This window comes from Bidens hawaiensis, unplaced genomic scaffold (genome assembly GCF_021521415.1).
Source record: "Bidens hawaiensis isolate Kalapana, Puna unplaced genomic scaffold, B.hawaiensis_p1.1 tig00000190_1, whole genome shotgun sequence".
Taxonomy (NCBI): Eukaryota; Viridiplantae; Streptophyta; class Magnoliopsida; order Asterales; family Asteraceae; genus Bidens; species Bidens hawaiensis.
The window spans coordinates 8057662-8069482 of NW_027491020.1; the positions used below are offsets into that span (position 1 = coordinate 8057662).

Here is an 11821-nt window from a genome sequence, read left to right on the forward strand (position 1 = left end):
ATTAAAAAGAAATACAAAAAAATACATAACTAAAAAAATACATAACTAAAAATAAAAAATATACATAAGTTTTGGGTCTTCGGCACCGTCACCGGCTCCGACTCCAGTGGTGTAGACCCGAACGCCGAAATTAAGTTTTGGTGCATGATATAGTTGGCGTACATATTTACGTTCGGGTCGAAAAATTGAACCGGATAGCTCGGTTGGTTTATCGGGTTCATCGGGTTTCATTGTAAGTTCACGTTCGGTTAGTTTTGTGAAATATGGAGTTGACCGAAAGCAGGGAATGGGTGGTTCGGTTGGTTCGAGTTGTTTCTAGGATTCATTTTGCTAATTTTTTTGTAAGAATTTGGGTATTAATTGTGTATAAAACGGAGAAGAAGAGCGTATGTTTATATATATATATATATATATATATATATATATATATATATATATATATATATATATATTAATTAATTAATTTTATTTTATTTTTACTTTTGACCGTTGCAACGGTCTAAATGTTATAATATTATTATTATTTAAACTCGCCGGCGACAAAAGAACCCCGCCCCCACCCCTTTTCGCCCACATATCGCCGGGGGGGGGGGGGGGTGTTCGCGCCCTTCTCACCATTTGTCGCCCAAACTCAAGCCCCGCTACACATTGCCTAACACATAATACATTCTTAGCTTCAATGACTTCAACCCACTTGTAAGTTGAAACTCATGTGAATCTTTCACTTAATATGCGAACTTTGCATATTCTTTCATTTTTCAATAGACATTAAAACAAACACCAAACAAATTGAAGCGAATCTACATTAAAAACAAACTTAAACAAAACCATAAGCGAAATCTAAATAAGACCAAATATCAACAAAACTAAAACAAAAATTGAAATGAAACTAAAAACCAAAACTGATAAATCTGAAACTGAAATAAAATCGAAAACTGTAAAAACCGAAACAAAAAACTGAATAAAGTTAAGCCCATCTAAAGCGAAACAAAAAAATTTGAACCAAAACAAAACTAAATCAAAACAAATTTATAACACTAAAAACCAAAATATTACCAAAATAAAAAATAACTACCATGCAACTTGGTAAAGAAAAACCCGAATTCATTAAGAAACACATGTATTAATAATATAGTAGATTAAAATATCTTGAATGTAATTAAGTGTATTTAATTTAGTTTGAATTATTTTATTAGTAAGAAATTATGAGAATACATGTTATTTAGAGAAAGAATTATTATTTTAATAGTATAGTAAATGAACAAATAAAAAAAATTTAAAAACTAACTTAACATATAATGATCAAAAATCAATAAATGTCACCCTAAAGTTCGTTTCTTGACGACTACATGCGTTAATAAGTTATGTTATATTTTATTTATGAGTTTAACACGGTATACAAACTTAGTAGTTTATAAACTACTAACACTTGATTAATAATAATAATAATAATAATAATAATAATGATATCATCGGCTGTGATAAACAAGAAGCATCCATCTAATAAAAAGTTATTCTAAAACAAAGACAATGTAGCATAAAAGAATGCATTTTAAGGAGAAATGCAGTTGAGCAGTCTGTTTACTCAGGTCTAGTAGCGGAACCAGAAGATTTAAACCAGAGGGTCTAAAATTTACCTTTGATAATGTGAATCTAGAACTCTTCTGAGTCTTCGTATCTTAACAGCATTTTTTATTATTTCACTTTTAAAATTTAAAAAAACATATAAGTTTGAGTTTTTCTTTTTTGTAATATAAATTTAAAGAAACATTTTTATGTAATGACAAGTGCCTTTACCTGTAGGACTTTAAAATTTATAATTTTTCTTAATAGAAAGCAATAACTTATACATAAAAAATGATATATAAATAAGTAAAATATAATAATCTAGTCATATAACTGAAGTACTATATGTAAGTACACATCAATTTAATTCTTTTTTTGTCTTGGAAATAGTAATACATAAAAATATTATTAATATTAGATGAATTCAGCATCTTCTTCATTGTTTTTCACGGTTCAAGAAAGCTTGCCAGAAAATAAAACTTTTAGATTACTTTCGCAGAGACTATTTAGAGGGTCAAATATCAAGGAAGCATCTCCATGATATTTTCCGGTTAACATAAAATACGGTGATCGGAGGGTCACCGGACCCTCCTGACCAGGACCGTCTTATGGGTAAGCTAAATAAGACAATAGCTTTAGGCCTTCAAATTTACAGGGCCTCCATCTTAAATAAGAGTTATTTATTATAAGATTTTGAAAATATAATTATTTTAAAATTAGTAACTTAATGATAATCCACAAGCTAAGAATTATTGCTTAATATCCATTATCACGGCATATCATTCATATTCTATAATTCCGTATACTCTCTAGCGCTATATGCATAAAGAAAAGAAAATAAAAAGGCCTCAACGTTTTTGTTAGTTTTAGGCCTCCGAGGACGTTGAGCCGGTACTACTCCTGACCCTCCCCTGGTTCCGCCGCTGCTCAGGTCCCATGAGTAAGGGGGTGTTTGTTTTTTCTTCAAACATCTTCAAGGGAGCTAATGTCTGCAGGCGCGCAGACATTACCCTTGAAGACTGTTTGTTTTTTTTCTTAAAACAGATCTGAAGTTATCTTCTTTCATCTTAAAAGAAAAGCAAGGAAATCTTGCTTAAAACATCTTCACAAAAAAACCCTACTCTTCTCCCTTTGCAGCCACCCTCTCATCCACTGCTCCTACCACCGTCCGCCAACACCACCACCCACCGTACGCCGCCACCACCACCCCCGTACCCCGCCGCCACCGTCCACCACCATCCACCGCCACCACCACCGTCCACCACCCACCATCCATCACCACCACCGTCCACCACCCACCATCCATCACCACCACCGTCCGCCACCACCACCACCATCCATCACCACCACCACCACCATCCATCACCGCCACCACCACCGTCCACCACCCACCATCCATCACCACCACCGTCCACCACCCACCATCCATCACCACCACCGTCCGCCACCACCACCACCATCCATCACCACCACCGTCCACCACCCACCATCCATCACCACCACCATCCATTACCACCACCACCATCCATCACCGCCACCACCACCATCCATCACCCACCACCACCACCATCCATCACCACCACCGTCCACCACCAACCAAAACCATCCATCACCACCACCCATTGTCCACCACCACCATCCACCGCCACTACCCACCGTCCGCCGCCACTACCACCATCCACCACCACCACCTTCCACCACCCACCAAAACCAAATCGGCATGGCAAGCAAAGACTAAAAACTAGATGTAACTTGAATAAATGACTTCTATCTTGTGAGATAAGTTTGACAGTTATGCAGACAGTATCAGCTTATAAAAACAAACAATCTTATATTTTCAGCTTGCAGATCTTCAGACCACATCTTCAGTTGCAGACATGAAAACAGATGAAATCAGCTTGCAGACAGTTTATGTCTGCAAAAACAAACAGCACCTAAGTCCATCTAATAAAAAGTTATTCTAAAACAAAGACAATGTAGCATAAAAGAACACATTTTAAGGAGAAATGCAGTTGAGCAGTCTGTTTACTCAAGTCCCATGAGTAAATCCATGAAAGAATTGGGACTTTGCATCATATTCATGGTATTTGAAGTTCCGACGATTGGCTGCTCTTCTCTAGCCATCACACCATATTCAGAAACCGGTTTTTTGAGTGACTCAATCCTGCTGTTAATCTCTGAGAGTTATGATCAACCAACAACCCAAGATCATTCAGGTTTGTCATGTTCAAGTTAGCCACAGACGCTTCGCCACTTAAGCACTGGTACATCAACGATGTCATCTCTTGCTCCTTGTTCTTCTTCATCAACTTGTTCCGCTCCTCAAAAGTCTTCTTGATCCTTTCCTTAATGTACTCCTCTAAACTCACCATATGTCTAAGCCGCTTATAGACGGGCACCCTCATGAATTGAGCTAGCACATTCTGGACACCCGTGCGGTTGGGCCACACGTCAGGTTGAGGCTCATACGGGCTGTGAACGATGGCGCATGCATCCACGCCACATAACGTGCTCAGCTCGTTCAACTTCTTGTTCAAACTCTTCATCCTTCTCTTGAAGGATGTTTTCCTTGCTGAGTCGTTGGCTATGAATTGAAGCTTCATTGTGTGGCTTGGGATGGCCTAAGAAGTTTGGTAGTTAATTTGTGTGTAGGAGTGGGTTTTATTGGTTCCATATGAGCATTTCAGTGTATGATTTTATATGGGAAGAATGCTTTTCAAAATCTTTGAAATTAATGCTTTTTCTTACCAAGCATTAAGTACAAAGATTTTTGTCAAACTACACAATTGGCCATAGATTGATTGTAAGATGCATTTTAATGTTTTTGGGCAATAAAATAACTATTACATAATGTTGTCACAAACATTATAGGTAAACTCACCAATCAACAGCCCACGTGTCAAACTGGATCATTAATAGAAAATTATCAGAGGATCAACAACGAAAAAAAATCACCTTTTGAATAACACTTGAGCGGTAAATACCAGAGAAATAACAAAACTATATGCTTTGAATTTTTGTTGATATTTCCTTGACACGTGGCGAATGTGTCAAATAAAAAAATTAATTAAAATTGTTTTTTACCCACGTTACTTTTCCTACATAACCCTCAATAAACCCAATCGACAATGCATTTGCCCACCCCTTTCACGGTTTACCCCACACACATTCAATTTGGTTATTGCTAACATGTCCTACCTTTACTGATGGAGTGATGGGTTGGCTAACCACTATGGCACTAACCATTATTTAAAAGTAATATTTGATAGCAAAATAAACTCATGAGATAGTGGCATATAAAGAAAATTATGATAAGATTTTAGTCTTTTACATCATTTTTTTCGTTAGTATAAGCAATATTTGCACTTAGTTTATATCTTTACATGTTCATGTGGTAAATCTCAAAACAAATCATTAATTACGTCTAATCATGGAGCCGTTAACCAACGGGCATTCTAAATTTATAGAATATAAAGCATTCTCGGTACGTTCTTTAAAATTGTCAAACCTATGTTTAGGATAAATTTTTGAGAAAACCATCAAAATCAGTTTTCTAATCCATTCGCTATTAAACGAATGAGCTATATGACAACTAAAGTAAAAATCTAATATATCAACTATCTCCCAATCACCATATACCATATAATAAGACCAAAGAGAAAATAATAATAATAAAAAAATTTACGAATATAAATAGGGAATTAAATATGAAAGATTTTTGGAAATAATAGATAAATTTATGAAATGATTTAGCAAAATTATAAGTAAAAATATATTTAATGGCTGGGAATGCGCTCTCATTGAAGTTTTTTCTCAAATGGGATTGGTGAAAGTAATTATTTACTAAAATGGGTTCTTTCACACTCATTTACCAAATATGTATTCTTTTAAAAATTATTTCTTTTTCTTAATCTTATTGGACAAAAGTTAATCTATTAATGACTAAATACATTAATTTAGTAAATGAAAACAAACTTTAATTTAGTAAATGAAAACAAACAAATAAATATAAATGACCAATGCGCATCTTATTTTGTCATTTATGTGTAACCTGTTTACATTTTTTTTCTTTCTTTTTAAAAGCTAACCGAAATGCGAATCATTTATAATAATAATAATAATAATAATAATAATAATAATAATAATAATAATGATTCCCAAAATAACCCTTTCGAGAAAAGAGAAAATAGTCCAAAATCCCTAAATATTTCTAAAATAGCACACTAAATTTGGACTGAGGCGACGGGATCTGACGAGATCTTTAAACCAATAAAAATTTACCAAGTGTAATTTTTTCTGAAAATTCGATGTGTTATATGAAAACGTTGGGGGGGGGGGGGGGGGCAGTCCATATTTTCTCAACTAAATCTTTTTCTAATAAAAAGTTTTGCCTAACGGTTTAATAATGTTTACTACCGGATCCCTTTAAATTCCAAAAACTTGAGAAATTGTGTCTTTAAACTCAGTCTTTCAAGACGCATTTGGGGTGAATTTGTACGAAGTAGACCATAATTTTGAAAATATTGAGGGACCCGTCCATATTTATTCACTAAATTTGATTCTCAAAAGTGTCTTGCCATACGACTTATTAAGGTTTCCTACCAACCCTACAAGTTTTTAACATATGGAAAAATATGTCTTTCAACTTTGTCTTTCAAGACACATATTTAGTAAATTTGTACTAAGGCGTCCATTATTTTGAAATTATTGAGGGACCCGTACATATTTCTTCACTAAATCTTATTCTTAAAAGTTGTCTTGCCAGACGGTTTATTAAGGTTTCCTACCTGACCCCTACAAGTTTTAAACACATGAAAAAATGTGCCTTTCAAATTTGTCTTTCAAGACACATATTTGTTAAATTTGTACTAAGGAGACGATATTTTAGTTATATTCTTCCGGGTCCGTCCATATTTTACATTATATGTAGAATCTCATCTTCCTCAATCATTTACCTTCTCTTCCACAATCATCTATAACACTTGTTCTTGAATCAAAACAGAGGGGAGATCATGTGGAGGTTATGGATATGGGTCCTGGGTTCATTGGTTCCTATTACGACGGCAACATAATCTTAACGTTTGAAAACGAGTACATTGTTCAGTTCCACACCCAGCAAAAATGATGAGTCCGGGCCTCTTTGAGAGTTCGGGAAGGCCGAAAAAATTCGGCTAAAACCTGCATCTTTTGAAGTGAGTAGTTTCTGTTTGGGTGAGATAGTGAATGTTTATGCTAATGACGAATGGTGGACGGGACGTGAAATGTGTGTTACCTTAAACCGAGCTTCAAGTAAATCAATTAGCTTGGAATGGTTGATGTTTGAAGCAAGACTAACACCTCCCCGTTTACAGTTTATTGAAACATAATCATAACTTCCATTACTGGTTTGCCAATTAGCACCATAACAAACAACAACATTATCAAATTCCATGGAAGATAAAAGTTTATGGTGGTATGAGCCGATTTATTTAAAGGATGAAGGAGGAAGATGAAGATGAAACACATGTATATGAAAATAATGTAAGTTATATTAATTGGATGATCATGTCAGAGTAAATGGAATTACATAAAATCTTGTCGGTGCAGACGGATTAAAAACTAATATCGTAGGTGCGGGCTAGATTTCAACTCATAAGAAATAAAATGCTAGCTCGTCTCCTTGGTACAAACTCATCCCAAACGCGTCTAGAAAAACTGATTTTAAAGACACAATTTCCCAAGTTTTTGGAATTTGAAGGGATCTGGTAGGAAACATTATTAAACTGTCGGGCAAGACTGTTTTATTAGAATAAGATTTAGTGGAAAATATGAATTGGTCCACCAAAATTTTCAAATAACTCGTCGGATGTCACACCCCCACCTTAGGGTCAGGCGTGCGACCAACAGTTGGTATCCTCTTTTTTGTAATATAATCAGAGTTTGCGGATTAAAGCGGACAAATATTTATGTGGATTAAAACATTATAGTTACATTACAAAAGACGAGATTATAAAATACCCATTAATTGTTTACAAAAATTACTTGTTCGTAATAACCACTATTTCATATTTTAAAGTTTTAACAAAAGGATCTGAGGCATCATATCACCTAGATGTCACTTCGTCCTTTCCAAGTGGCTAATCTTCTTTACCTGTAAAACTTTTAGAAAATACGTCAGCAACACAAGCTGGTGAATAAGCTGACGCATAAAATATTTTCTTTACTTGATTGCCCCTCGAGACATAACTTAGGTCCGGCCCATCGTGGCTTAGGAATTATCAAGTTTTTAAACAAAACACAATTATAAACTTAAGTTTAACACAAACCACTCAGCAAACACCTCAACGTTCGACATTACTTAGGTACCATCAGTATACACATGATCACTCTCACTCGAACGTAACTTAGGTCCGGCCCATCGTGGCGGAGGCTCATGACCAGGTGTGGCGCGGTGTGCCCGCCGACTTTTTATCACATATGTAAGGATCCAAACAAACGTACATGATGGCCTAAGGGATAGCGATTACCTTTGTTTATAATGTTTTAGAGATACATAATCTCATGTAATCAATTTGTTTGACATGTTTAATACAAGTTTTATATAGTTGGGCGTATTCACGTTTCTTTGAAAAGATCAGCTTCAATACACTGATCGGTTCTTTATTTCTTTGCTATCTCGCACCTATAGTACGAATATAACCTTTTGTTTATACCAGATCCTTAATCTGGCTTAAGACCCTTAGTCTTTTTTTTTGTATAATCTTTACCTCGATTATATTTTCCTTTTAAACCCTTAGTTTAAATACACTTTCTTTTCTTTTAGGTTTTACTTGTTTTACTTTTCTTAACACTACATTTCTTTTTCTTGAAGAAACGTATACCTTTTATATATATTATTTAAATAACAATTCAAATAATAATCACATTATAAAGAATTATTAAATATTCATATTATTTATTTATTCATTTCTTTATTCTTTCTTTTATTTATTTCTTGAGGTATCAAGTATACCCTCGACTTAGGGTTATAATCCTTTTTAATATTTTATTATTATTTTATTCAGGCATTATGCCTACTTTGCTTTGATTATAAAACCCTAGAAACTTCGGCAACAATTCGACGCTTTTACTTCTCTCGAGCTCCTTGATCAACACCTTCTTCGACACGTTTATCTAGGCACGCCAATCTTCAATACTCGTTGGTACGCTTATCGAGGCGGTTCACCGGGTCGTCTCAGGATAACACGTTCTTCGAGGGAATGTTGTTGGTATAATGCATGAACTTAGAGGTATCGTCGGATTAAGGCACGGATTACGAGGTGGGTTCGGTGGCACGTTTTTCGAGGTGGAGAGATGTTTTAGAGAGAGAAGTGAGCTGAGAATTTGAGGTGTGAAGAATGAGAGGGCTGGAACCCATATTTTTAGGCTGATCTCGGGGTCCCATCTTGATATGCGATGATCCCATGGATATTCGTCACGTTTCGCGACGTAGGTATGCATCATAACCCATTGGTTTGCCACGTGGCGCCACATGGCGGATGCGTGCCACGTGGTGACATGTGGCGTCACTTGGCGGACGCGGTGCCACGTGGAAAATGATGTGCCGACACGTGTCTCGCCTGTCAGACCCTTGATTGTCTTGGGTCCAAACAATTGATTATCTCTAGTTTCACACCAGCATACCGGCGTTCTACATTTTCGGCCGAATAACGCTTTGAACAGTGCGGCTTGAATACTCGTGTGATAGCTATTGTTATACGAAAATTCCATTACGGGTAGATGGTCATCCCAACTTCCTACTAAGTCTATCACACATGCGCGGAGCATATCTTCAAGCATTTGAATTGTCCTTTCACTTTGCCCATCCGTTTGAGGATGATAGGCAGTGCTAAGGTTCAGTTGGGTTCCTAACGCCTGTTGGAAGCTTTTCCAGAAGTGAGACGTAAAACGACTATCTCAATCAGAAATGATAGATAAAGGCACTCCATGAAAAAAAAACGATGTTGTTCACATATATTCGCGCCAATTTATCCATTGAGTATGATTCATTGATGGGTATAAAGTGTGCGGATTTTGTTAATCTATCGACTATGACCCAAATTGCATTATGTTGACGAGTGGTTTTCAGAAGTTTTGTGATAAAGTCCATGGTTATTAATTCCCATTTCCAAACGGGGAGTTACATTTTTCGTCGGAAATCTTGTTTTCATTGATTGCTTGAAGTTGAGCGGTTTTGATGTGTTCGACTAGATCTACTTGGAGTTCTAGTCGCAGAGCTCGAACTCTTTTTGGTTCCTCATGTTCCTTACGACTTAGAGCGTCGGCCACAACGTTGGCCTTCCCTTCGTGATAAACGATTTCACAGTCTAGTCATTTAGTGTTTCCATCCAGCGCCTTTGACGCATGTTGAGTTCTTTTTGCTCGAATATGTGTTTAAACTTTTGTGATCGGTATACACGACAAATTTGACTCCATAGAGATAGTGCCTCCATATATTTAAGGCAAAGATTATGGTGCCTAACTCTAGATTGTGAGTTGTGTAATTCTTTTCGTGTACCTTGAGCTGAGGAGAGGCGTAAGTGTTAGTGCACTGTTTTGCGTCTCGAGTCTTTGTATTTATCTTCTGTATTTATTAATGAAACAAATATTATTATATTAAGTTAGTTTGTTATGGTCAATCTAGTTCTTTAAGGATGTTTAATGAACTAGATGTTTAAGTTATTATCCCTCCTAATTCGTTAAGGATGTTTAACGAATTAGAGGGCAGTTCGTTATGTTTATTGAATGTATTGCAATGTAACAAAGTGGGACTAGTTCGTTACGGAATGTGTAAAGAACTAGAATCCATCTTCTATATATAGAGGGTTCATCCTCTGTTAATTTAAGTTTTGAGATTTAACATATTGAATTGCTGTCTATTTTCTCTCTCGATCAAAGATTCCTATATCTAACGTATTACTATTATATATACACATATATACACCTAATATAACATATAATTAAGAGTAATCATGAACTAGATCCATCTACGGTTTAGATCTAATAATTAATTTTTATAGACCCGAGTGATTCCGTGTTCAAGCAAGTGGTATCAGAGCAGACGGTTGCTCTCTGTGCATCGATTAAGGTATTTAAATCTAAGTTTATTCGTGTTCTTCATGTCATCGGATATTGGTCAGATCTGGATTAATTTATTATATTATTGGTGGAATTGATGGTATTCGTGTTAGTTAAGGTAATACGAAGCTACTGGTATAATTTGGTGTTAAGTTATGGTGTATTGAAGAATTCACTATGAAAGAGCATGTTACTTTTTTATTCTATTTATGACGATTTAGTGATTGTTAAGTTAATTGGATGATGAATTCGTGTTTATAAATGAAATCCGCATGTTCCTGTGGATTTGGTGGTTAATTATGGTGAATTGAAGATTTCACCATTAAAGAGCATGCTATGGTTTGATCAGATTGATGGTGAATAAGTAATTGTTAAGTTAATTGGATGATAGATTCGTGTTTAGAGTGAAAATCCGAGTGTTTGGGTAGATTTTCATGGTTAATTATGGTGTTTGGATGATTTCACCATTGAAGGAGCTTGGATGTGCAGATTCCGATGAAGATACTGAATTTTCTGGCTTCTAACCACTTTTTCCGGCGAAACACGCTTTTCCGGTGACCTGTTCAGATCCAACAACCTAATTCGTTATGTTACTGTAGCTGATTCGTTAAGAGAGTTTAATGAATCTACTGTAGCTAATTCGTTACGAGAATTTAACGAATTAAGTTAATTCGTTAAGGTACTTCGTTAAGTTAAAAGTAACTAATTAAGGTAATTCGTCAAGTTAATTCGTTAAGGTAATTCGTTCATTCAATGGTAACGAATTAAATTAATTCGTTAAGTTAATGATATGATGAATGTAGACTAATTCGATATGTGTATGACGAAGTGGAGTTCTTAACGAATTAAAGGCCATTCTTGTAACTGTTATAATGAATGAGGTTTGTTATAACGAATTATAGTTGGTAATTATAAAGAATTGATTGGTTGACGAATGGAGAGCACGAACTAAGTTAACGAATGGAGTGGATATTTATAATGAATGGAGAGGGATTCGTTAAAAATAAATTGGTGGGAAAATTTTTCTTGAACGATTTTTTTCCTGGATACTCCTCATAAGTGAGACTTCATTCGTGAAAAATTTGGCGATAATATTTATTTTTGATAATTTTCAGTGAATTTTTGGCGGAAAAATCAGGAAAAATTTTCTTAATCGAAT

The 11821-nt window shown here is 35.4% G+C and overlaps 1 pseudogene; it reads right to left on the reverse strand.

Annotated features, from left to right (window-relative positions):
• Positions 1-3689: 3689 nt before the first annotated feature.
• On the reverse strand, positions 3690-4169 carry LOC143593087 (agamous-like MADS-box protein AGL80 pseudogene; annotated as a pseudogene).
• Between the last annotated feature and the right edge of the window lie 7652 nt (positions 4170-11821).